Here is a 25,000-nt window from a genome sequence, read left to right on the forward strand (position 1 = left end):
CCCCGGGCCTTCCCAGGTCCTCGCTGTGTGGAGTTTGCGCGTTCTTCCCCGTGTCTGTCTGCGGTGGGCTTCCTTCCACCGTCAAAAAAGACATGCATGTTAGGGTTACTACTCCTGCCCGTGCTCCTGAGCAAGGCAGTGGAAAGGAGATAAATGAAATGATTCTGACTTGATCTGATGTTGGGCATTTTCCGCAGCATTTGCACGTAAGTCACAGAATGTTATTAAAGAAAGCTGTGAGGGATAACCCCTATTTTCTAATTTTAGCTAAGCCGTACAGTGGTTTATCTATTTATCTATTTATTCAGGACAAATAAGCTGTGTGATTGACACCGTGTAGCTGGAAGACTGGCAGGCGTCTGTCTGACACTCCAGGGTGAGTGCTGGTTTGGCCTCGTGTTGACGTTTTGCATACGGCACACACTAGCCCTCCGTCTCCTCAGAATCACCGTGACCCACAAACCCACCATACCAAACATACAGAAGGGGGAAACGGCTGCGGATATGCTCGCTACACGCTGGGGCTCCTCCGTTTGCCAGTCACCGGGTTATTCCTTTAAGTCTGAGCAAACAGTCCACCTCTTAAACTTTTGACTGTAGCTTAAAAACGAGTGAGGACTGCATTCATCTGTCCCTTGGTCTGGCTTTATTTGCTTTTCCAGCTGTTCTCGGTCTCGCTGGATGAGAGCGAGGGAGGGAGAAAGCGGGGGGGGGGTGAGAGAGAGAGAGAGAGAGAGAGAGAGAGAGAGAGAGAGAGAGAGAGAGAGAGAGAGAGAGAGAGAGAGAGAGAGAGAGAGAGAGAGCGAGAGAGAGGCTTGTGGAAGAGTGGAGTGGGTGAGAGGAAAAGTAAGAGGGCAGGACGCTGAGTGCCAGGAAGTGATGTGTGAGAGACCGAGCGACAGAGAAACCCTGTGTGTGTGTGTGTGTGTGTGTGTGTGCGCGTGTGTGCGCGCGCGTCATGCATGCGTGCGTGAGTGTGTGCGTGCGTGCGTCTGGAATGTGAGTGAGAGAGTGTCTCTTGTTCCCATTGCGCCGTAGTGTGTTTACACAGGGACACACCCCAGACGGCCTAGACCGCGGATACGCACACACGCGCTTTCTCTCGTATGCACACACACGCACGCACGCATATGTTTGAACACGCACGTCAACACGCACGTGCACACGCCCGCACTCGAACGTCAAGAATTGTTTCCATCACCCCGGGGTCGCGTGAAGAAATACGAAATCGTACGTGCGCGTGCCTGCACATAAACATGCCCATATGCTGGTGGCTGCTCCCCGATGCGGATTCGCCTCACGGGCGCACCGTCAAAAGGGATGGCCTAGATTCCAGCACGTGCAGACACAAGTGGACTAGGAGGAAAAACACCATACGACACACACACACACACACACACACACACACACACACGTGTGTGTGTGTGTATGTGCAAGGACACACACACGTGTGTGTGTCCTTGCTTGTGCAAGTTCCTTAAAAAGCATGTAGTGGAGTCTTGTTTGGACGGGGCTCGGTGTTTATTTGGACTTCTGCAGTAAATGTTTACTCCTCTTAACAGCCTCTTGTTTGAAACCGCACCATTTTCGCATCGTTGTGAAATGATTCAACTCCTGTCTTCTTGTTTTGCTGGCGATGTGGGGATTTGACGGCTAAATCATGCGGCTATCTCCCCCCAGATTCACTGACGCTTATTTCACCGTCCCTTTAGATTTATGGGCGGTGCGTCATCCGCCGCACTCGTGCCGCGTGGGTCGCCGAACAGAACCGGATATCACTGTACAATTCTCCTAAAGCAAATCCCGCGAGAAATCCACACGGAGGAATAAAAAACGAGCCATTTCTCACATGTACAGCGAAGCGTGTGTGTCCGCGCATAATCGGGACGCTGACTTCAACATGACGCTGCCACGTCCTTTAAGCAAGGCATCGGACCTCTGCCTCGCTCCGGGGCCGTACCTGCCCATCTTAAGGCTCCCCCTGGCTTTGGCCAGAGGGAAATAAGAAGAAAATACTTCCTGATTACACTGTGGGTAATGCGGTTATGTAAGTGCTATGAAATACCCATGGGTAACCCAGTATAGCCGCAAGTTCCCTATGGTGCCCCCCCCCACCGCCCCTGCCCCGCCCCCCCTCAGCTTTCCTTAGCTTAGTTCTGCTCCCATCAGAAGCTTCACACATGGTCTTGGACATGGCGAAGAGGCCCTTCTTGCATTCCCGATGGTTTTATTGAGGCGAAGCATATGCGCCCGGGTCTGCACACGCACACGCATTCTACATTTCTCTATCCGTGTGCCCCCCCCCGCCCCCGCTTCCCCCCCTCCCACACACACACACACACACACACACACACACACACACAGGCATGCTGTCCAACAGGTATTAATGCACTGACAGGCCAGATAACATGGCCTACAACGCACACATGCTGCGTACATACGGCGCGCAAGCGCGCGAACCGGAGCCACGCCAGGCATGCGCGCGCGGACGTCCCAGTTTTAGCCCTCTAACGCGATAACATACAAAACCAGTTTCACTGAGGCCTTGATCCCCCGGCATGTGCAGGGCACCAGTTTTCACCAATCTACACGGCAGACGCAAAGAAGAGAACCAGCGATAGATGGACAGATAGAGAGGTATAGAGATAGATAGATAGATAGATAGATAGTGAGAGAGACAGACACATAAAGTGGATCGCTGAAGAGAAAAGAGGGAGTTTCACATGTGATGCACAGGTAATATGCAGTGAATACAGTCGAGTGTGTAATTTGTGCTGGCCACACATTCTGCGTGCTGCCCTCGTCTTAAGGGCCATCTATGACCCGCCTTCATTACACCCACTAAATTAAAGCAACTTAATTTAACTTTAACCCCCCCGAACCTATTTTGCATGAAGAAACAACCTGTCATTCATCTCAAACTTTGCGCCTATCTGGGTTTCCCCCTCTTCGCCGTGTAGAAAGACTGCATTTAACCAGTGGGACACCACTCGTTTTTATAGGGTCAAACACGACCCCGACACGGGGTCAGACATGACCCGAAGACAACCTCAGCACCCTAGTGGTGTGCAGCTTTCGTGGAACTATGGACAAAACCAACGTGTCTCTTTTCCTAATGTTGGGGTCGGTCTAGGACATGTGCTCAAACTTCAGGTTGGAAGAAAATCTTACCGAGAGTCTTTCCCCTGCTGCGAGACACTGTACTGGGCCTTTCGACCGGTAAGACGGCAGGAGGGTTATAGCGTTGTTATAGCGTTGTTATTGCTGCGTAACGTACACGGCGGCGCAACGGGCTGCTCTTCGTCTCGTATGTCATTATCGCGCCGCTGTCATGAATGTGAAAATTAGCCGAGGGGGACCCCCCCCCCTTAAACGTCCCAAGGACCAAATTAATTGTTTACCACCATTCGGAGTAGCGTCTACGTCACGACACACCCCTATATGGTAGGGGTCTGACGGGAGACGGGAGGTGTGACTGACAGCCGGGCCGGACCAATGGGAGGGGAAGCTTTTCCGGCGCAGACACTTGTGGTTGGCTACCGCGGGTGATATATGTATAGATATGCCTCGCTGCTAATCTAGGGGGCGGGCCCGGGGAGAAGTGGTGTCCATCTATGTAGATACAGATCTGAAAGAATGACTGCCTACGCAGCTCTTCGCGCGGATTAATGTAAGTTATTCAGCATTTTGCTTTACCTTCTTTTTTTTTCTCCCCCCCCCCCGACAAGTCTTCCGATATTAAGAGGGAGAGCCGTGAAAGAGGGCGACGGCGGTCGGCCGTCGGGTATTTATATATCGCTCTTTTTTGAAAGCTTGCTGGCGAATTTAAAACAAACAAAAAAAGAGCGAAGAAGAAGAAGAAAAAAAAAGAAAAAGAAGCGCTTTCGGGCCGAGTCCCGCGACCCGCTCGCGCTTTTCGCTCCGCTCAAGTGTGCGCCGCCGCCGCCGCCGCCGCCGCCGCCGCCGCTTGTTGTTGCTCTTTTCTGGCGAGCCGCAATATTTTGACACGCCGCTGACGCAAACAATGCGAGCAGCGAGCCTGCGCTTAATGCCATTGTACAATGGCCATTTCCCAGCCGCCGTAGCACAATGGAGCCAGCTCCGCGCTTGGCCGTATTTTGATAGCTGGATTTTCGCACCGTCTTTGCTGGCTCCTTTTTTGGGGGGGGGGGGGTTCGTTGAATGGCTCGCTGGGCTCGATTCTCCCACTGTAACCGCAGGCCCCGTCTCTCCGCTCTCCAGCTACTCGTGATCACGAGCTTTGCGTAATTTATCCTTCTCCTTTTGCTGACAGATTATATATATTTTTTTCTTCCTCCTCTCTCTCTCTTTCTCTCTCTCTGGTGTGTGCCGAGGGGGGGGGGGGGGAGAAAAGTTTTCAGCGAAGGAATTGGGGGGAGCCTTTGGGGAGGTGTGGGGGGGGGGTGGTGGTGGGAAAGCTGCGTTCACTAGCTCGCCTGCTTTTTTTGGTGGGGGGGATTTGGCAACGTGGCTCCAACCTTGGGGGTCTCCTCTGCTACCGTGCAAAACGAAGGTTGATATGTCACATCAGGTAAGCGACTCTTACGCCGAGGGGAGATGTGTGTGTGTGTGTGTGTGTGTGTGTGTGTGTGTGTGTGTGTGTGTGTGTGTGTGTGTGTGTGTGTGTGTGTACGTGCGGAGGGGAGGGGAAGGCAAGCACGGAATCTTGCCCCGCTTTGCGAAGGGAATGGGGGGGGGGGGTAGCTAACGTTAGCCGCTGCCAGCGGGCAACGAACCCCCGGCTCCAGGCGTGCAGCGTTGTGCAGAGCGCGCTTTTGTTCCGTGCAGCGACGTGTTCGTACGCAACGCGACCGCATGTCACTGACGTGCAATTCGCGTTTCGGTTGTTTCAGTGTTCGCTTTGCACCAGTGGTGTTTATTATTATTATTATTATGTTTGTCTTTTTTGACGTGTAGCGTTGTAGGCGGGTGCTCTCTCCTCCACATTCCACATGTGTGTGTGTGTGTGTGCGCGTGTGCGTGTGTGTGTGTGTGTGTGTGCCCGCGGCGAGGCCGGTGCACAATTTCCTCAAAATGAAACGAGAGGATCGTCGCACGACAGCGGTGCCTATGGCGAGGTGTGTACGTTAGCGCGGGGAATGGCGGAATAAAATTGTTTGGTGGTCTGCGTGGTGTTGCATGCCTCCCCCCCTCCCTCCCCCCGGGTGGGGGGGTTTGGTCTCACTGAGGGCTACTCCCTCTTTGCAAGCATGGGAAGACAAAGGACAGGAGAATAGAGTCGAATGGACTAAAGAGGAAAGAGAGAAAAAGGGTTTTAACGGCGTAGAGTCAGAAGATAGGCCCTCCAATAACGCTGATTATTGCGCTGACGTCAGAACCGGGTTTGATTTTGGAAAGTAGCGCCGCGATTCTGTGCTATTCCAGTCGTTCTTGCCTCTAACAGCGAGATTTGGACGGTCACCTCCATTCATTTACGGTCTCGTGTCGCCACAGCGATCATTACGTGCCATAAACATGCTGCTTATACAAGGTCTGCTTAGGCCATGTGGTGTACTGGGAGGTCGAAGATCACATAGTGTATTGATCCTGCTGCCGTGTAGCTATCAAGTCACTCTAGTGTCACTTAAAAGACAAGCCTAATTAGTTCGGTATGGGGAAAGAATAATAACAATGGATACCTCTCCATAGAATTGGTGTTATTGTTTTACAAGTTGGGAGAAGGTGTGTATCCCTTAAGGGAAGAGCAAATCCTCGAGCCGGGTCCGATCCGGTATCGGTATCGGTTGCACTCACTGGATATTGAAGTGACATTACCGGTCCACAACCGACCCAGATTCCATAGTCTGATGTCTTTATGAATTATAGATACGTAATAATGTAACGTTACGCCCCCTAGCCAAAACGGCCTATGTAGGTTCAGGTAGTGTGCAGTGTTTTGAGTGGCGGGGACGTGGGACACGACGAGCCCTTCACTTGCTCGCATAGAGAGCAGGATGTGGAGGGTGCAGAAGCCACCGATCGGGCAGCCGAAGCGGGGGAGAACTGCGAGGAGTGGGGGGAATGGGGGGGGGGTAATGAGGCCAATGGCTGCGGGGAAACAAGCGAAAGCCCACAGAATGTAAACCCGGAGTCTGCTAAACTCCACGGCCATTTGGAGACAGATAAAATGGCCGTAGATGGTGTAGTAACTGTATCGGAGGGATCCAGCGTGAGTGGAGTTCGCGGTGCTGCTGCCCGGCAGCTGCTACAGCAGAGGCCAGGCAGGAGGTGCGGGGTAACGGGGAGGAGGCTGCGGACCGGCCTGTCGCCGAGAGCCAGGGCATCCTCCTTGTCCTGGCTCCCGGTGATGACAGGTGACAGGACAGGACAAGTCACGATCTGGTTTAACTGATGCTTGGAGGATAAAACCGTAAGCAGCAGACAGGACGCGTGGGTGCAGGTTTCAGGGAACAGGGGTCAGTGGTGCCAGGCTAGACGGGGTGTACATCACCAGGCACCCTGACCCCGGGTCAGTCAGGAGCAACGTCTCGCCAGGTCACCACTTAACTCAGTGCTGTTTTATCTCTTTCACCAGCTAAAGATATACATCTTGCTGGCACCTTAACGTGAAGTGACCACAGGATAGGTCTTTGTGTAAAGAAGAAATTGAGAAATGTTTGGTAATTTGAAGAGGGAAAGAAAAAGCACAGTTTGACCCTTTAAGTCAGTTATCACATTTAAAGGGGTTGCCATGGCAATTTGCACTGCCACAGCTGTTTGTATGTGACGCTCGTTTAAATTACATTTCAAACAAATTGCTTTGGAATGAGTGTAAATGTAATGCATTTTTGTACACGTTTTGTTCTTTTAATTAGAAGTGCTGTGGGGTTTGCTACTGCCTCATGTAGCCTTACACATAATACCAACAACAACAGCAAGAATTAATGATATTCCAGATAAAAGAGCTCCGGTATCAGTATCGGCACATATCCAAATTTGTGTATCGGGATCCGAACCGAATAAAAAAACTGGAATCAGTGCATCTCTTTGTTTTATTCCCTGTGCCTGTGTTTATGGCACCCAAGAATATGGTAAAATGAAAAGGCTGGATTTGGTTGAGCTGTGGGAAAGTGGGAAATTGGCTCATGTCAGATTATCTTGCACTAGTGGGTCGTGTTGGTAGTTTTGTTGTATTGTGGTTGGGTTGGGATATTTTGTGTTTGTTTTCCCTTTATGAATCCCATGACTTTACCAAGTTGTTGTTGTTGTTGTTGTTGTAGGTTGCCAACAAACAGCCAGCTACAACCTTCGGTAACACAGCGAGAGCCATTATTCCCAAGCCACTTACCTCCCACTGCCCTTAGAGGAAAAGCTCGTCTATGCAGAGTTTCATGGTTTCACACATTCAGGTTTTAAATGGGGGTGTTTTGTTTTTTAAATCGCTGGTTGCACAAAAACACCTTGAGCTTCTCCCTTAAGTATGACACTTAAGGCTTACGTTCTCTTTACCTGAGGGATCTACATAAGGGTGTTGCACAGAATCCCTTAAAAGGTTTCCTTAGTTAAGGAAAAACATTAAGGGATTTACCGCATTGAAAGAGGTTTTGCAGCCGTACAATTCTACAGTTTCCATGGAGAAGTTTTTTTTAGTTTGCAGTCGTGATACCTGTATACCGGCTCTCAGATTTGGCCTCTTGTAAAACCAATGGAAGAAAAGAAGACAGGAAAACCAAACTGGTCAGAGGAGGGAAAGATTATACTTGTGGTGGACTACTCTAAAAGAAAGCACACACTAAAAAGTTAAATGGAGCCGCAAATAACAGCAAACACAAACTAGCGAATGCGGGAGGAAGCTGCCGTGGACATTAATTCAAGAATTCTGGTGAAGTGCTCAAAACAACAACTTGTCTGTTCTGGCCAGAAAAGAAACCTAATGACAGATTTAAGATGGCTAGCTAGAGATAGCTAAATTCATATCATATGGTTCAGGTGCTTAAATGCTGGTGCGGTTCCCGTCCATCACCCCGCAGGCTCGGGAAGTCGCCCGCATTAAAGAAGTCCCTTGCTTATTACTGACTGGAAAGAGCCCGTAGCATAAAACCGTAGAGCAGCCCTTAATTGCAAAGGGGCTGGAAGAGCACAGCAGCAGAAAGAAGAGTGCTCCATACAGACGGTTGGACCAATCATGAATTGATAGCCGGTCATATCCATAGTGTAAAATCAACTTCTCGTCATTAAGTGTACCCATTGGGTTTGCTTGGTCATGGAACACTCTTATCAGGATGTCAAGTCAAGTCAACTGTTTATTTTCTTCATTTATCACCATAAACGTGGCCATGTTGCGGTTAAGAGAGTCAGGGGTACCTTACGTTTTTCTTCCTTACTTTGGTTGCTAAGGTCTTTTGTGCAACAGTTTAACGAACTTTAATGGATTCCTTAAGTATAAGACCAAGATAAGGAGGAAACCTTAAATACTTAAGTGAACATTTTAAGGAAAACTTAAGGAGAAGACGAGTGTTTTGTGCAACTGATTTAATTTCAAGGAAACCTGAACTTAGACTTTAAGGAAAATATTATATATATATATATATATATATATATATATATATATATATATATATATATATATATATATGCTATATAAGCTTTATAAGATATAGAATCTATATAAGCTATATATATATATAGCTATATAAGACATACTGGCCCTTTAAGCAGCCCCTCAGTTCATCCATTGTCTGAAACAAGCCGTTTTAGCTTGTTTTAGCTTTCTCTTTAAAGCCCCCCTCCCTAAAAGCCCACTGCTCTCTTCTGATTGGCCAACTCCTGGAGGCCTGCCGAAGGCTAGCGCTCAGTCTGTGTGAGTACTGCCTCATCCTCTTGCCGGGGTGTGAGGTGTTGAGGGCGACCCAAACCAGCTGCGAGGCAGGGGTTATGAAAACGTGATACATAGTGACGTAGATGAGTAACGGAAGAAAACGCTGCACTACAAACGAGGTGTTTCAGGCAGTATTTTCTGTCGGGGAGAATAACTCCCTCTGACGTGGACTTCAGGGTTTGCAACTCTGCAGACATTTTACGCGCACCTTCCAGCTATAAAACACAATAAAGGGAAGGGGGTAAAACCCAAAAAGCATGGAATGGCCTCTTTAAAATTGGATAAACAGACATTTTGCAGCTCCGAGGGTTCTTTACCACACATGAAGGTGTGTGTCTCATGGGGATGTTGATTCCTCCATCTCAAGGTTCGTCCAACTCAATTATTACCACAGTGGGAAACCAAGGGCTGGCTTCTGTAATGAGGTACTTACCGGAGCACGTTGCGAAGTCTGTGCTATTGAGTTATAGGCATAGGTTGTAAAATGATAACAGATGCACGAGGACTTCATGATGCGCCTCGGTATTTATGAAAAGTAATTCCCAGAAACGAAGGAATACACATGTATTCATGCCAGGGCATGTGCATGAGCATATACACAGCACTCTTTGTCTCTTGAGGTTTGTTGCTCCTTACTCAAAAGCCATCAACAGTTGAGTTGACTTTCAAGGTTTGTAATCATATGACAGTTCCTCTTAAGACAGATAAGACAATGTGAGATGGCTTAGAGGATGGCTAAAGCAGGAGTTGTGAAAAGACCTTTGAAACAGGATGATAAACTTTGGCTGGCAGCGTGAAGGGAACAGCTCCTTTGCCCTTCTGCTATGGATGGATTGATCAGGTGTGTAAGTGTAGGGGCTGCTATCCGAAAGGTCCCTGGGTCTGTAGCTGTCTTCATCCAAATGTTGTGCAAATTTTAGACTTTATTTTTATTTTACTTTTTTTTTTTGGAAGGTTGACAACGTAAGATGCAAATCAGTATGAGTTTCCTTCAACTAGTGTTGCTTGGCAACAGCGGCTAGCATAACGGCTGAAGAGGGCTAAATTATAGGGGAGCGAAAAGGAGCTTTCAAAACATAGTTGCCATTGGAGGAGTTGTTATTGTAAGTTAATGTCAGCTGTTGTCGGTTGTATTCCTCAAGGAAGAAAGTCGAGGAAATAGAAAGCACAATATTATAGCAGCCGAAGCAACGGATGCTGACGTTGAAATTTTCATTTTTATCACCGTGTCACATCTTCTATTCATCGACTTGCTAGCTTTTCCATCTCAAGCAGGTGTACGGTTGTTGTTTTTTTTTCCTCCTTAGGATGGCCTTCAGAAATCTAGCATTTCATGCTCAGAATTTCCCATTTACAACCTAAAAAGCTGCTTAAAAAGCAAGTGGATGGAAACATAGCATATGGCAGGTTGGACACCGCAGCTTTGAAGCGTAGCAGAATGTTTCCAGCAGAATCACAGGTAAAAACACTATGCGATGCTATTGACGTCCAGCTGCAGTATATTACTCCCTTTAGTCACTTATGGGCAATTTTACAATCTGCAAATACTCAATTAGATGACAGAGGAGCCACTAAAACAGTGTTTCTCAACCCAGTCCTCAAGGAACCCCTATCCTGCATATTTCCTTTGCAACCCTGAATATGTACCTGTTTGTAGTTATTCAACCAATCAGCAATGAATTTTGTCAGACATTGCACACCTTGCATAATTAAGTGCTGCAAGATGATTGGTCGAGTAAGTACAAGCAGGGCTACCTATGCAGGGTTACAATGAAAATCTGCAGGATAGGGGTTCCTTGAGGACTGGGTTGAGAAACACTGCACTAAAATGTCTCATGTTTCTATTTTTATATTTTTATTGATGGCAGACTGTGATGAGAACTACAGTGCCCAGCATGCTGTGTACGTAAGAGGAGGGGCACGCAACCATATGTTTTAGCGCGGTTCTGTACTGGGGATTCTGGGGATTGTCCGGGTCGGGGACTGGAAGCAGATGGCTGAATAAAGCACGTTATTAATCGCGACTCCTTGCCTGTCGTTTATGCACATGACATAGACCAACTGAGCTCTTCTCCTTTTTCTTCTTCTTCGGTGCATCGTGTCACGGCTATTTCTATTGGCTCTCGAAGGTCTCCAGCGCAGCCACCCAATAGGTGGGAGGTTTTGCCTTGCTCGAAAGCATGTCACGGAGCCGCATGACATCGGCAACCGTGTCGTTCTCCCCTCAGTGTACGTCTGGCATTTTAAATTGACGACCTTTTAAGTCACACGGTTGTTGGTGTAAACCGCTGCTCAGTTGTGAACACCGTCATTGCAAGTTATGTTAAAAATCCCTCCGACCCACAAGCCGTCCTCCCTTCCTGCCGTCTTTTAGGTGAAGGTGCTGAGTGGCGGCTAATGCCGCGCTCACACGCAATCTGGTCGCTCGATGGGTGTTTTAGCCCCCAACGTACTGTGGCGAATTCGGGGGACAACGCAACCACAAGAGCTGCCGCGGCCGGGAAGCGAACCCATATCGCCCGCACCGCAGGAGACATCGCTAACCGCTCGACTAGAGGGTCAGACCCGCCAGCCAGCGGCCAGCGTGTCTACTTATCCATGCACGTTACAGTACTCTTCCAGGCAGCGCTGCATGGAAGGCACTCCCCGCCCCCTACGGTTTCAGCCAATCACAGCACTGGCGCTAACCCTAACCTAACCCTAACCAGTGCCGTGATTGGATGAAACTGTTGGGGGCGGGGCGTGCCTTCCACGCAGCGCTGCCTGGAAGAGTACGTTGGGGGCTTAAAACGCCATCGAAGAAATCTGCTCAACGGCAGAACCGAACGTCGTTACCGCAGGAAACCGGCAAACCGGCAAATTATGCCCGACAACGGCAGACGGCAGAGGGCGCTGCAGTCCAGAGTCAAAGGATTTTAGCTTTTTGCCGCCCTGCGCGACGGAATTTACAACCGGATGTGACGTAGCATGTCGCGAAACAGAAAAGACGGTGGATTTGGGCAACGTAATTTCGTGGGTATTTACAGAATTGTTGTGTATAATTAAATAAAACAAACACAAAACGTGTTTGTACGATTTTTTTTCTGCAAGCAATACAATGTCACCATAGCAACCCATGTAGTTTCTTTTTTATGCCGTCCTGCTGTTCCGACGCGCAGTTTGTGGTTTTTCCTGTTCCGTTTTGCCAACTGCCGTTTACCGTCTCCCGGATTCCATGTGAATGCAGCATAATGGCTTCCATGTGAGAGGTAATGCCGTTGCTATAGCATAAGTATTGCTGTTATTCACGGGCTAGGCTTTGGTGTTGTGGTTGCTTAGCCGTTGTTCAGGGGCCTCAAAGGGGCTTGCTGAGATAAATGTCAATATTGGTTCAGCTCACATCACAGTCACAAGCCAACATACATAGAGGGCTTAGGGACTTTTGACTGCCTGCAAACCTCTTAATGACTTCAGTGTGAGACAAGGGGAGCAAACAACGAGTCCACAGATATTGTATTTGTTGTGGTCCACAATAGCTGAATGATTAATGAATGACATCAGCACTACTATGCTTGAAGGACGAGTCTCCACAGGGGCCAAAGTTTAGTATGTACTGATCCATTGAAGTGGTTTCTTCACAAGTGTCTTTTATAAGGATATCTGTATGTGGTATTGTTATGTGGCGTTTCACTGATTCTAGGTATCCCCAGCAAAGTATGATGTTCCTTTTCAATTCTACTTTTTCTACCAATTGTCAATAACGACTAATCCATAGAAATTGAATTGCTGGACATTTACCATAGTGACAGGGCAGTCCCTCCAAGCACAGATTTGAGACCAGCTGACCTTTCATAGAGTATGACCTTTGTTTATTAGCAGGAAGTCACATTTGCCCGTCTGGCTTGCATATAATAGCCACAGGACCTCTTTCCTTCAGGCATATATATATAACTGGGCCAACCCAGGTCAGAAAACGGCTTGGAATTTAACCAGAAGATTAAAAGATACTAAATCAATTGGTTTCCGGAAGCCATCCAAGAAAGAAAATTTTACTACCAATCTGTGGGCAGCAAAATAAAAGAAGCATAGATAAGCTACAAAATGACCGTTTCCTATCAGATAAAAATATCTAGTTAGAGAAAAGAATGAACAGAAAATGCTTTAGTTTGCGCTTAGGTCGTGGTGGGACAATATGAAAATTTCTGTTACAATTATCCTGGCCAAAATAAATGTGATTCACGATATTATCCCGATAATCATCAAAATATGCTGAAAACTCGTAAAATGTCATTAAAACATACTCGAGTCACTTTTCCATACATTTTGCTAAGAAACAAATATTTTTATTGTATCGCGGATAGGACACAATTTTTGGGGGGGCCAGCCCTACAAATACGAATGCCCCTGACTGACTGATCAGTTTGACACAATTGGGCCGCTGGATCAGGTGACCAACGACGGTTCCAGCTAGTGGCGACCAGTGATCTCACTGAAGTTACACGAGTGGCCGGCCAACCAACAACGTCACTGGTAAACACGGAAGTGGGACTTTCCTTGTTGGCCATCGCATGCTAACAGACATATAGCTGCTCGTGGATCCTACTGAAACACATCATTGGAAAATAAAATCCAATTCACAAACACCAGCGCTCCAGTGATCATGGCAGCACTGATTCTAACCAGCTAATTATTTCATATAAATAATAAATTGGTGCCATTTAACTGTATAAATAACCAGGGTTTGAAAACTGCTGCCCAGAACAGCCGCTGTTCGTGGAACTACCGTCAAAACAGCTGCCTTTTGGCTGCTCCCATTAGGGTCACCACAGCGGATCATCCCTTTCCATCTCTTCCTGTCCCCTGCATCTTCCTCTGTCACACCAGCCACACCTGCATGTCCTCCCCCACCACATCCATAAAGGTTGATGCTCGATCCAACGGGGTGTAGGCACGGAAGTAGCCGTGATTGGCTGTTGCGTCAGCCAATAGACAGCGCGGAACCTCAAAGCACACTGACTTGAAACAAACGACGTGCAACTGAATCATTTAGCTAGCTAGCTAGCTTACAACTGACCTTAACATTGCCAGATCGTACTGTAACGATAGCTAACGTTAACGCTTGCTAACAATGGAAATTCATAAATAGTTTAAACCCTAACCAACAACAAATCACGTCTACTTCCGTGCCTACACCCCGTTGGATCTAGCATCAACAATCCATAAACCTCTTTGGCCTTCCTCTTTTCCTCTTCCCTGGCAGCTCCATATTCCTTTGCAAATTCCTGCATTCCTTTGCAAAACAACCAGCAAAAAATGGCAAGACAGTCAACAAACAGAGGAAACACTTCCGTGGTAGATGTGAGTCGCGCATGCGCGAGAGTAAAAGTTTATGGCACCTATCTCCTAGCATAGAGAGAGAGAGAGAGAGGGAGAGAGAGCATTTCCAATCACTTATGTGAAAATATTCACGATTATCCTCACGATAATATCGTGATCCGCGATAAAATCCGATATCGTCCTATCCCTACCCTTAAGGGTAGCCCAGCTCAAGACTTTCTGATGCTAACCTACAGAAAGGGTGCTTCTGACAGAAGAACTGTTTGTTGGTGAGTTTTTAAATCCCCCGAGTCGATAACACTGGATGAATTAAGTTATCTTTTATTATTATTATTATTAAGTTAAAAAGCAGTGTGTCAATACAATTAACGTTGACCTCCTCCAAAAAAAAAAAAACAGTAAAGCAAATGACCTGTTTAAAAGTGTTAAAGGTTTGGTCAGGGGAATCTTTTCATCTCCGCACATTTTTTTTCCTGATTATTTATGTTTCTATGTTGCAGTTTTGCATAGCCATAACAAGACATGGGGTATTCAAAAAAAGATACTGGGTTAGAAAAACACAAAACCCCCTCTATTTGCACTGGTAAATATTATTGATGGAAAGTGTGGTATAAACAACTCAACGGTGCATGTGCAGGAAAGAAAATGTTTAGAAACCATGAGATTTTCCTGATGGAACCTAGTTCTCGTGTCACGCTCAAACCCAGCCTGTCCTTTCACAAGAAGGAGTGAAAGATGAGTTTCCCGAAATGAACAATTGTTTGTTCTCATGAACCTGGCCAATTCAGGCTACCAAATGAAGTCCGTCGCTATAGATGTTTTCCAAACAACTAAAACAGCTTTGTAACCAGCTCCGCCCCGCACAGATGAATAGACCAAGTCTCCATTGATTTGAACTGAGGCTCTTTTAATTAGACGGATGAGAGGTAACTTGGAGATTTTTTTTTTTAACGGCCACACTAAAAACACGACTGGCTCATTAGCATGGCTGCTCATTAAACCTGGGACTACAGGTGTGTGTGCACGTATTAAGTGGTGCCCCATGGGCTTGCATTCTCTCCTATTCTCTGTGGGTGATCTCTTGAGAGTTTTTTTTTTCTTTTTGCAAAGGACTCTTTCTGCTGGAATGCGCTCTCTCTCTCTTTCTGTGGGTGTGTATGTTCAGGCCCAGTGTTAGCTGGTGTCAGTTCACCGCTACGCCTCTTCTCCCCTTCCTTTCCTCTCTCCTTTACACTGCTTTTCCCTCTATCCCTTGTTTCCCTTTATGGGGGCTATTACAGCCAAAGGATGGGGGCGGGTTGGGGGGGGGGGCAGCAAGATAGACGGGGGAAGTCAAGCCCACGAAGAGTGATTGGTTGAAACCCAACAAGCCCTCCTGCAGTAGACTCCACCTCCATCTCTTCCTGTTTGTGTGACAATTGCCCAGTCATCCAAAAGCGTCCTGACCAACCAAGCCCCCCCCCCCCCCCCCATTCGGCTCATGAGCACACACACACACACACACGCTCTCTCTCTCTCTCTCTCTCTCTCTCTCTCTCTCTCTCTCTCTCTCTCTCTCTCTCTCTCTCTCTCTCTCTCTCTCTCTCTCTCTCTCTCTCTCTCTCTCTCTCGCTCTCTCTCCCTTCACAAACTAGTTCCATTTTGTTCAATATCATTTAGTGCCCTTTTGCGCTTGAATGTCTTTTCTCTGCCTCCATCATTTCTCTCTCCCTCTCCCTCTCCCCCTCTCTGTCTCTCTGTCTGTCTCTCTCTCTGTCTCTGTCTCTCTCTCAACCACTCGCTCACACACACATGCACACTGCACTGCGTGGAGAAGCTGCTGATGCTGGTGGTTCTAGTGTAAATGCAGAATGGGGGACCAAAGCCAACAGGACAGGACCCAACACGTTTCTCTTATTTCCTTTTAATTGTTTTTCTCTTTTTGCTTCCACCCCTTACTATGGTTCACTCGTATTTTTCCCCAATGGTTGTGTTTCAACGTCGTCCAGTCACCGTCAGTATTTTGACTTGTTTCTGAATAGTAACCATGAAGAGATGTTACATTATGTAGGTCATTAACTTCTCCGGGTCTTTACCTGCTCCTCCATCCTCCTCTTCCTCTCAATAGCTGTTTCCATCCCAACGTTGCCCAGATTTTATCCAAATTTTCCAAAAAGCTGACACTAAAATGAGAATGGAAAGTATGCATTGCTATCAGTGTGAATTTCGGTCCACTAGTGTTACGTGAATTACAACATTGCGTGGCAATAGGATAAATCTTTATGATGAAAGGGAATTTTACAAATCACTGATTTGTATCACAATATCTGCTTACACATGCAAACATTGCTTGCTTACGGCCATATCACCCTGATAACGCCCAATCTCGTCCAATCTTGGAAACTAAACAGGGCCGGGCCTGGTCAGTACATGGATGGGAGACCGCCTGGGAATACCAGGTGCTGTAAGCTTGGGCGGCACGGTGGCCCAGTGGTTAGCACTGTCTCCTCACGGCAAGAGGGTCCTGGGTTCGAACCCCGGGGTTGTCCAACCTTGGGGGTCGTCCTCTGAGTGGAGTTTGCATGTTCTCCCCGCGTCTGCGGTGGGGTTGCTCCGGTTTCCCCCACCATCAAAAAAGACATGCATGTTAGGGTTAATACTCCTGTCTGTGCCCTTGACCGAGGCATGGCAAGACCAACTGGAGTTGTTTGCGGCTGATCTTGCATACTACTGGGCCTATCTGCCTAAATTTATTTTTTTGCACAGTTATGACTATATGATCAAGAACCTCTCATGGTTGTGGTGACTCGAAACATTTGAAAATCATTTGTTCTCATCACTGCCGCTCCCTCTCTTCATTCACTCTCTCGCTACCCCGACCAACACTGCTCTCAGTTGCAGCGACAGTGTCAAAACTATGTGTTCGGGTGTGAGTGTTGGAAAGTAAACAATAGCAACTAGCACAATATAATAAATTAACCGTTACTTCCTCGGATATTCGGTATCATAGTAACCAAAGTGTCTCAACTTGAAAAAAAAAAAAACCCGTTGTGGCGCAAAAGTGCTCTCAAGCGCCCCCTGCTGGGCGTTTCCAGAAGAGCAGAAATGCTATGGATTCCAAACTCTCATTGTGGATCCCTGCTGGGTGTTGGCAAGAGTTGGAAGCCGTCCTGGTTTGTTTTTCACTGAAAAGGATGTTCACAAAAACAAATAATAATAATAATAATAATAATAATAATAATAGTTATCCTATCTGTGATGCAATAAAAACATTTGTTTCTTAACAAAATGTACGGTCATGTGATTCGTGTATGTTGTAGTGCCATTCTAAGAGTTTTAAGTACATTTTTATGATTATTGGGATAATATCGTGAATCACGGTTACTTTGTTCAGGATAATCATGACATGAAATTTTCATATCGTCCCACCCCTAGTGAGATATACCATTACCGTGATATAGAATTACATATACCATGATAGAAGATTTTGGCCATATCGCCCACCCCTAGTCACAGTCGTGCGAGGGTCTGCCTAGGAGCCTGCACATCCACAGGCTGACAGGGAAAACGTTTTTATTCGGTTGATTTTTATCTTATTTTATTTTTTTTGAGCACTGCATATTAAAAAAAAATTTTTTTTGTTCCATATTTCCCGTTCAATCGACTTGGGCGCTGTGCAGAAGTCTTATAATGGCAGAAAAAGACTTGTTTTTCTGTCTGTGTGCATGTCTCTGTATGATGCTAATTTCACATACTACTGGGGCTGTCAGCCTCGTAATATTCGTACACGGTTATGACTGTATGGTCAAGGACCTCTCGTGGTTGTGCTGATACAAAACCTTTGAAAAACCTGTTTTATACCGCAATTAAGTGCTCCTCGGCCAGTTTTTCATCTTAAGTCTGAGCGCCGGAGAAGAGGAGATCCGCAGGCAGTGCCTCCGTATTTTCCCTTCTCCTGGTAGGTGAAGAAAGGGGTGGTTTGTCACTAAATTCGAGCACCGGAGAAGGGGGAGATGCGTCCTGCGAGGGTCTGCACTCTACTAGTTTAGTCTTCATTTTGTGAGTAAAATTTGGAAACAGATTCTCGTGATCAATAATTTAGACAAAATAGTGTGTCACTGTATGAATAATCTGAATTTCATCATAACACTATACCACCGAAAGAGGGGCGAGGATGATATTGAATTATTGGCCAGCTCTTATTATAACGGCTGGACCAATGGCTGTTGACTTTATCCTTTATCTCTGGTACACACACACACACACACACACACACACACACACACACACACACACACACACACACACACACACACACACACACGCGCGCGCGCTTCTCGCTTGCTCCTCCCCTCTCGTGTCTTTTGAGCCGCCGCCGTCCGTTTCTATTTCTATTTCTTCACTCTTTTTCCTGAATTCTTCATCCATCTTTCACTTTTTTCTTTCTCTCGGCAAAGTCCTTCCTCATCGCTCCTCTGGTGTTTTGACTGCATACTTTCCACTAGCTAGACCCAAAACCCTGGTATGTCTGAATGTTCCCCATAAAATGTCAAAAGAATGTACCAAATGTACCAAAGCAAAATTAGATCTTTGTTCAGGGCTGTGATCCCTGATGGACTGAAACACGGATGCAGATGGAGCAATTAACACCCTATGGGAGAAGCAAACCCAGTGGGTGGACACCCTTTTTTCTTCCGTATACTTTTTTTCCCCCTTCTATATACAGCTTAGCCTCCTCTTTTTTATTTTCATTTCTCTCGTCTCTGTCTGATCGGTCGCACAATAAGTGTAGAAAAGTGGGCATATCAGTCATCTTCATGCAGAGTTTTACTGGAATGGCCTCAGCCCGGCGTAAGGAAGCTATTAAATGAGGTAGTACGGACGTGAACAAAATCGCAACAATAATCAATAAATGTCAACAGCCATAACAGTCTATAGCCCTCTTACCCCTTCCATTCATATGCTACCGCTCTCTCTCCCCTTTTCTCCCCCTCATTCTTCTTCTGTGACTAGCTTTTGGTACTTGTTGTGGCCTTTTCCCCACTGCGGCCTCGGTCTAACTTATTATCGTTCTCTCTGCAAGAAGTTACAGACTCTTTCCTGTGACTTTAATTCGCCCCAAAAAAGAAAAAAAAAAACCTTGCTCGGAAGACACCTCAGCTGTGCAGCAAGGTTCCTCCTCACCGTGCGTCGAAGTGTCCTTGAGCAAGACACTTGCCCGTAAAGTGCTTTGAGGGCCGTGTCTCGTATAAAGGCGCTGTAGAAATGCAGTTGTGAATGGCGTGTCGGTGTTGTGCCGATGGCAGTTCCTTCTCTTTAGCGTTTGCGAGTCAGCTTCACCTACTTGGCGACTCCGGTGTAGTGTGGAGAAAAGTTCAGAATGTGATTCCTCTGGAAATAAGCGCCGTGTAAAGGCACCTTGCTCAGACTGAGGAGGCCAGTGTTTTCCGCTGCAGTACGCATGCCACAAATATTCCTCTTTGGGAATTTTGTGTAAACTCACTGACGTCCAAGTATCATACGGCAGCAGACATCAGCCGTATCCGAGCTAGCTGCACTTGGAACGAACTAGCTGGCGTTGACCGGCTGCACGCGGTCGGTGATTTCTCCGGTGCACCGAGCACCGGCGAGGAGCGGGGTAGTAAAACGTTCCCACAGCACGGAGCGGTGCGGGCCGCATGGAGGAAGGACAGGTGGGGTAGAACAAATTAAACCGATGAGTCAAGTCGTGTTCCGGGATGTAAAAACATGTGACAAGTTGTACCTGTTTTCCAAGACTAATATGTACCGAGAATGCCCCAAAACACCAAGATGATGCACCTGGAGAGAAGCCGTCAAGCTTGCTGGGGTTGGATTTACACTAACACTGCACTGCCCACGGGGCTCGCTCTCTCTCTCTCTCTCTCTCTCTCTCTCTCTCTCTCTCTCTCTCTCTCTCTCTCTCTCTCTCTCTCTCTCTCTCTCTCTCTCTCTCTCTACCACTCTCTTTACTGCTCTTTCTCTCTCTATCTATCTCTCTCATTTGTCTCACCTCCCTCTCTCTCTCTACCACTCTCTTTACCACTCTTTCTCTCTCTCTCTCTCTCTCTCTCTCTACCTCTCTCTCTTGCTCTCATTTGTCTCACCTCTCTCGCTACCGCTCTCTTTACTGTTCTTTCTCTCTTTCTCTGTCTCTCATTTGTCTCACCTCCCTCTCTCTCTCTACCACTCTCTTTACCGCTGTTTCTCTCTACCTCGCTCTCTCTCTCTACCTCTCTCTCTCTCTACCTCCCCCTCTCTCTAACTCTCTCTTTACCTCTCTCTCTACTGCTGTCTCTCTACCTCTCTTTCTCTCTCTTGTCCTCCGTCTGTCTGTCTCTGTCTGTCTGTCTTTGTCTGTCTGTCTGTCTCTCTGTCTGTCTGTCTCTCATTAACGTTGTCTCACCGCCTCTCCTTCCTCCCCAACACACATGCTGCACGCTGCCCCGTTCTTCTGTCTTAATCAGATTTGGGAAAATGACGCAACCTGAAGGCTATAAAAGAGAATTAATGGGTCCACTTGGGCTGGGTGTACACAGATGGAGACACACACACACACGCACACAACACACAACACACATAACACACGCTCTCGGCCTTTTGTGGAGGATGCACCCCTTTTTTCAACAGGCTTCTGGTTTGTGTTAGCTTTCAACAAAACATATGTAAAAGCATATTTTTTGTCAGCTGGCGCGGCCAGTAACAAAGGCGTGTCTGTGTGTGTGTGTGTGTGTGTGTGTGTGTGTGTGTGTGTGTGTGTGTGTGTGTGTGTGTGTGTGTGTGTGTGTGTGTGTGTGTGTGTGTGTGTTGCTGCAGACCAGACACATGGCTGTGTGTGTGTGTGTGTGTGTGTGTGTAACTGCAGCATCGTTTGAAGAGTGCACTTTAATCTTACAGAGTGTGTGTGCGGGGTCAGAGTTCTCTCTCAGACCTTCAGTGTGTTTCTGACGTCTTTTTTTTTTTTCCTCATCCGGATTTTGACACCAGTTACTGGCAAGATACTTGGCTATCTCAGCACATAGTCAGGGTCAGCCGCCATCCAGCCGTTTTGTATGGGATATGTGTGTGTGTGTTTGTGTATGTGTGTGTGTGTGTGTGTGTGTGTGTGTGTGTGTGTGTGTGTGTGTGTGTGTGTTGAAAGCTGACACAGCTGTGCCACATTGACCCCCTTCTCCACACTATCTACAGTTTCATCCTGGCTCTCCTCCCATCAACTCCTGTCATCCACTACTCCCCCCCACCCCCTCTCCCTCCCTCCCTCCCTCTCGCTCTCCCTCCATTTCTTGCTGTCTTCACACTCCGTCTTTGCCTTCTTCAGGGTTTATTTTCAGAGTTTTATTTTCCGCGTGCTTTCCGTGTTTGTGTGTGCACAGTTGCACACGGTTGTTGATATTGCGTGTTTATTTTTGTCTCGTCTGGCGTGGCATGTGAGCCTGGAGTGACAATAGACGTGACATTACACTGCCCGGCTACCACCCTGTTTTCTGTGCTGAGTGGGGCTTGGGTGGGTAATTATGGCACCCTTGACTCGGCCGGTTCAAACGGTTATCGGTATTGACCGCGGCGGTTCGACAGAACGGATCGATATTCATATCGCCTGGCGTGGCGCAAGCGCCGTCCTGGCGCATGCGCGCGGCGCAGGGGGACTCGTGACGGGGCAGGGCGTTAAGGGGCAACCACTGGCCCGCTCCGTTTTACCTCGCAAATGAGACGCAACTGCCCCAGCTGAGCCGTTTCGCCGTTTGAGCGCCGCCCAACGGCGCACAACGGAGGCGAACTCGTCTCACGTGCCCTTCACGTGGACGCTGCGGCCTGTCAGTTTGCGCGTTTCCTTGTTCTGGTTTTGCCGTCAGCATCATTTTAGCATCATCGGGGACGCGTTTGCAGGAAACGCCGTCGCGTGCCGCATGCCGGAGGGGTCACGCGCCGTAGCTGCGGGGTTGAATGGCGTCATTGTTTCAGCTCACGGGCTCGTCCTGCGCGTCGGGACGCACGAGATTATGTGTGGGCGATGCGAGGTGTGTTAAAGCTAAAGACCGCACTCATGGCGGACATGTTTGGGAGGGCGCCTATAGTTGTGAAAGACTCTCAGAGGAAAAAGGCGGTTTTCCACGAGCAGGCCAGAGAAACGGAGAGGACGGCTCCGCCGGAGGGAACCCCCTCCATCCGCCGCCCCAGCTCCGGGTCACCGGCGGAGACGAGTGCTTCTGCCGTGCCCACTCCTTCTCCTCCTTCCTTTCTTTCCTTCATTCCTTCTCCTCCTCCTTTCTTTCCTTCATTCCTTCTCCTCCTCCTTCCTTTCTTTCCTTCATTCCTTCTCCTCCTTCCTTTCTTTCCTTCATTCCTCCTCCTCCTTTCTTTCTTTCCTTCATTCCTTCTCCTTTCTTTCTTTCCTTCATTCCTTCATTCCTTCTCCTTCCTTTCTTTCTCCTCCTTCCTTTCTTTCTCCTCCTTCCTTTCTTTCCTTCATTCCTTCTCCTCCTTTATTTCCTTCATTCCTCCTCCTCCTTTCTTTCTTTCCTTCATTCCTTCTCCTCCTTCCTTTCTTTCCTTCATTCCTCCTCCTCCTTTCTTTCTTTCCTTCATTCCTTCTCCTCCTCCCTTTCTTTCTTTCATTCCTTCTCCTCCTCCTTTCTTTCCTTCATTCCTTCTCCTCCTCCTCCTTCCTTTCTTTCCTTCATTCCTTCTCCTCCTTCCTTTCTTTCCTTCATTCCTCCTCCTCCTTTCTTTCTTTCCTTCATTCCTTCTCCTTTCTTTCTTTCCTTCATTCCTTCTCCTCCTTCCTTTCTTTCTCCTCCTTCCTTTCTTTCCTTCATTCCTTCTCCTCCTTTATTTCCTTCATTCCTCCTCCTCTTTTCTTTCTTTCCTTCATTCCTTCTCCTCCTTCCTTTCTTTCCTTCATTCCTTCTCCTCCTTCCTTTCTTTCTTTCATTCCTTCTGCTCCTCCTTCCTTTCTTTCCTTCATTCCTTCTCCTCCTTCCTTTCTTTCCTTCATTCCTTCTCCTCCTTTCTTTCTTTCCTTCATTCCTTCTTCTCTTTCCTTTCTTTCCTTCATTCCTTCTCCTCCTTTCTTTCTTTCCTTCATTCCTCCTCCTCCTCCTTTCTTTCCTTCATTCCTCCTCCTTTCTTTCTTTCCTTCATTCCTCCTCCTCCTTTCTTTCTTTCCTTCATTCCTTCTCCTCCTTCCTTTCTTTCCTTCATTCCTCCTCCTCCTTTCTTTCCTTCATTCCTCCTCCTCCTTTCTTTCTTTCCTTCATTCCTTCTCCTCCTTTATTTCCTTCATTCCTCCTCCTCCTTTCTTGCTTTCCTTCATTCCTTCTCCTCCTTCCTTTCTTTCCTTCATTCCTCCTCCTCCTTTCTTTCTTTCCTTCATTCCTTCTCCTCCTCCTTTCTTTCCTTCATTCCTTCTCCTCCTCCTTCCTTTCTTTCCTTCATTCATTCTCCTCCTTCCTTTCTTTCCTTCATTCCTCCTCCTCCTTTCTTTCTTTCCTTCATTCCTTCTCCTCCTTTATTTCTTTCCTTCATTCCTTCTCCTCCTTCCTTTCTTTCTCCTCCCTCCTTTCTTTCCTTCATTCCTTCTCCTCCTTTATTTCCTCCATTCCTCCTCCTCCTTTCTTTCTTTCCTTCATTCCTTCTCCTCCTTCCTTTCTTTCCTTCACTCCTCCTCCTCCTTTCTTTCTTTCCTTCATTCCTTCTCCTCCTTCCTTTCTTTCTTTCATTCCTTCTCCTCCTCCTTCCTTTCTTTCCTTCATTCCTTCTCCTTTCTTTCTTTCCTTCATTCCTTCTCCTCTTTCCTTTCTTTCCTTCATTCCTCCTCCTCCTTTCTTTCTTTCCTTCATTCCTTCTCCTCCTTTCTTTCTTTCCTTCATTCCTTCTCCTTCCTTTCTTTCCTTCATTCCTCCTCCTCCTCCTTTCTTTCTTTCCTTCATTCCTTCTCCTCCTTCCTTTCTTTCCTTCATTCCTTCTCCTCCTTTCTTTCTTTCCTTCATTCCCTCTCCTCTTTCCTTCATTCCTCCTCCTCCTTTCTTTATTTCCTTCATTCCTTCTCCTCCTTCCTTTCTTTCCTTCATTCCTTCTCCTTTCTTTCTTTCCTTCATTCCTTCTCCTCCTTCCCTTCTTTCTTTCATTCCTTCTCCTCCTCCTTCCTTTCTTTCCTTCATTCCTCCTCCTCCTTTCTTTCTTTCCTTCATTCCTTCTTCTCTTTCCTTTCATTCCTTCATTCCTCCTCCTTTCTTTCTTTCCTTCATTCCTTCTCCTCCTTTCTTTCTTTCCTTCATTCCTTCTCCTCCTTCCTTTCTTTCCTTCATTCCTCCTCCTCCTTTCTTTCTTTCCTTCATTCCTTCTCCTCCTTCCTTTCTTTCCTTCATCCCTCCTCCTCCTTTCTTTCTTTCCTCCATTCCTTCTCCTCCTTTCTTTCTTTCATTCATTCCTTCTCCTCCTTCCTTTTTTTCTTTCATTCCTTCTCCTCCTTTCTTTCTTTCCTTCATTCCTTCTCCTCCTTCCTTTCTTTCCTTCATTCCTCCTCCTCCTTTCTTTCCTTCATTCCTCCTCCTCCTTTCTTTCTTTCCTTCATTCCTTCTCCATCTTCCTTTCTTTCCTTCATTCCTCCTCCTCTTTTCTTTCTTTCTTTCTTTCTTTCTTTCCTTCATTCCTTCTCCTCCTTCCTTTCTTTCCTTCATTCCTTCTCCTCCTTTCTTTCTTTCATTCCTTCTCCTCCTTTCTTTCTTTCATTCCTTCTCCTCCTTTCTTTCTTTCCTTCATTCCTTCTCCTCCTTCCTTTCTTTCCTTCATTTCTCCTCCTCCTTTCTTTCCTTCATTCTTCCTCCTTTCTTTCTTTCCTTCATTCCT

The 25,000-nt window shown here is 47.1% G+C and overlaps 1 protein-coding gene and 1 pseudogene across 4 annotated transcripts in view; both read left to right on the forward strand.

Moving 5' to 3' along the window:
- The first annotated feature begins 3,606 nt into the window (after nucleotides 1-3,606).
- The window catches only part of LOC130106584 (vitamin D3 receptor A), a 113,143-nt gene continuing 91,749 nt past the window's right edge, over nucleotides 3,607-25,000 (forward strand). For 2 of the 4 annotated variants that reach the window (XR_008809743.1, XM_056272738.1), the window contains exon 1: nucleotides 3,624-3,670. The gene's annotated coding sequence lies outside the window, so the exon portion shown is untranslated. Of the gene's footprint in view, nucleotides 3,671-25,000 lie in introns of all 4 variants that reach the window. The other 2 variants (XM_056272740.1, XM_056272739.1) reach the window with 2 other exon arrangements.
- Nucleotides 16,487-16,605, forward strand: LOC130108551 (5S ribosomal RNA; annotated as a pseudogene).

This window comes from Lampris incognitus, chromosome 2 (assembly GCF_029633865.1).
Source record: "Lampris incognitus isolate fLamInc1 chromosome 2, fLamInc1.hap2, whole genome shotgun sequence".
NCBI lineage: Eukaryota > Metazoa > Chordata > Actinopteri > Lampriformes > Lampridae > Lampris > Lampris incognitus.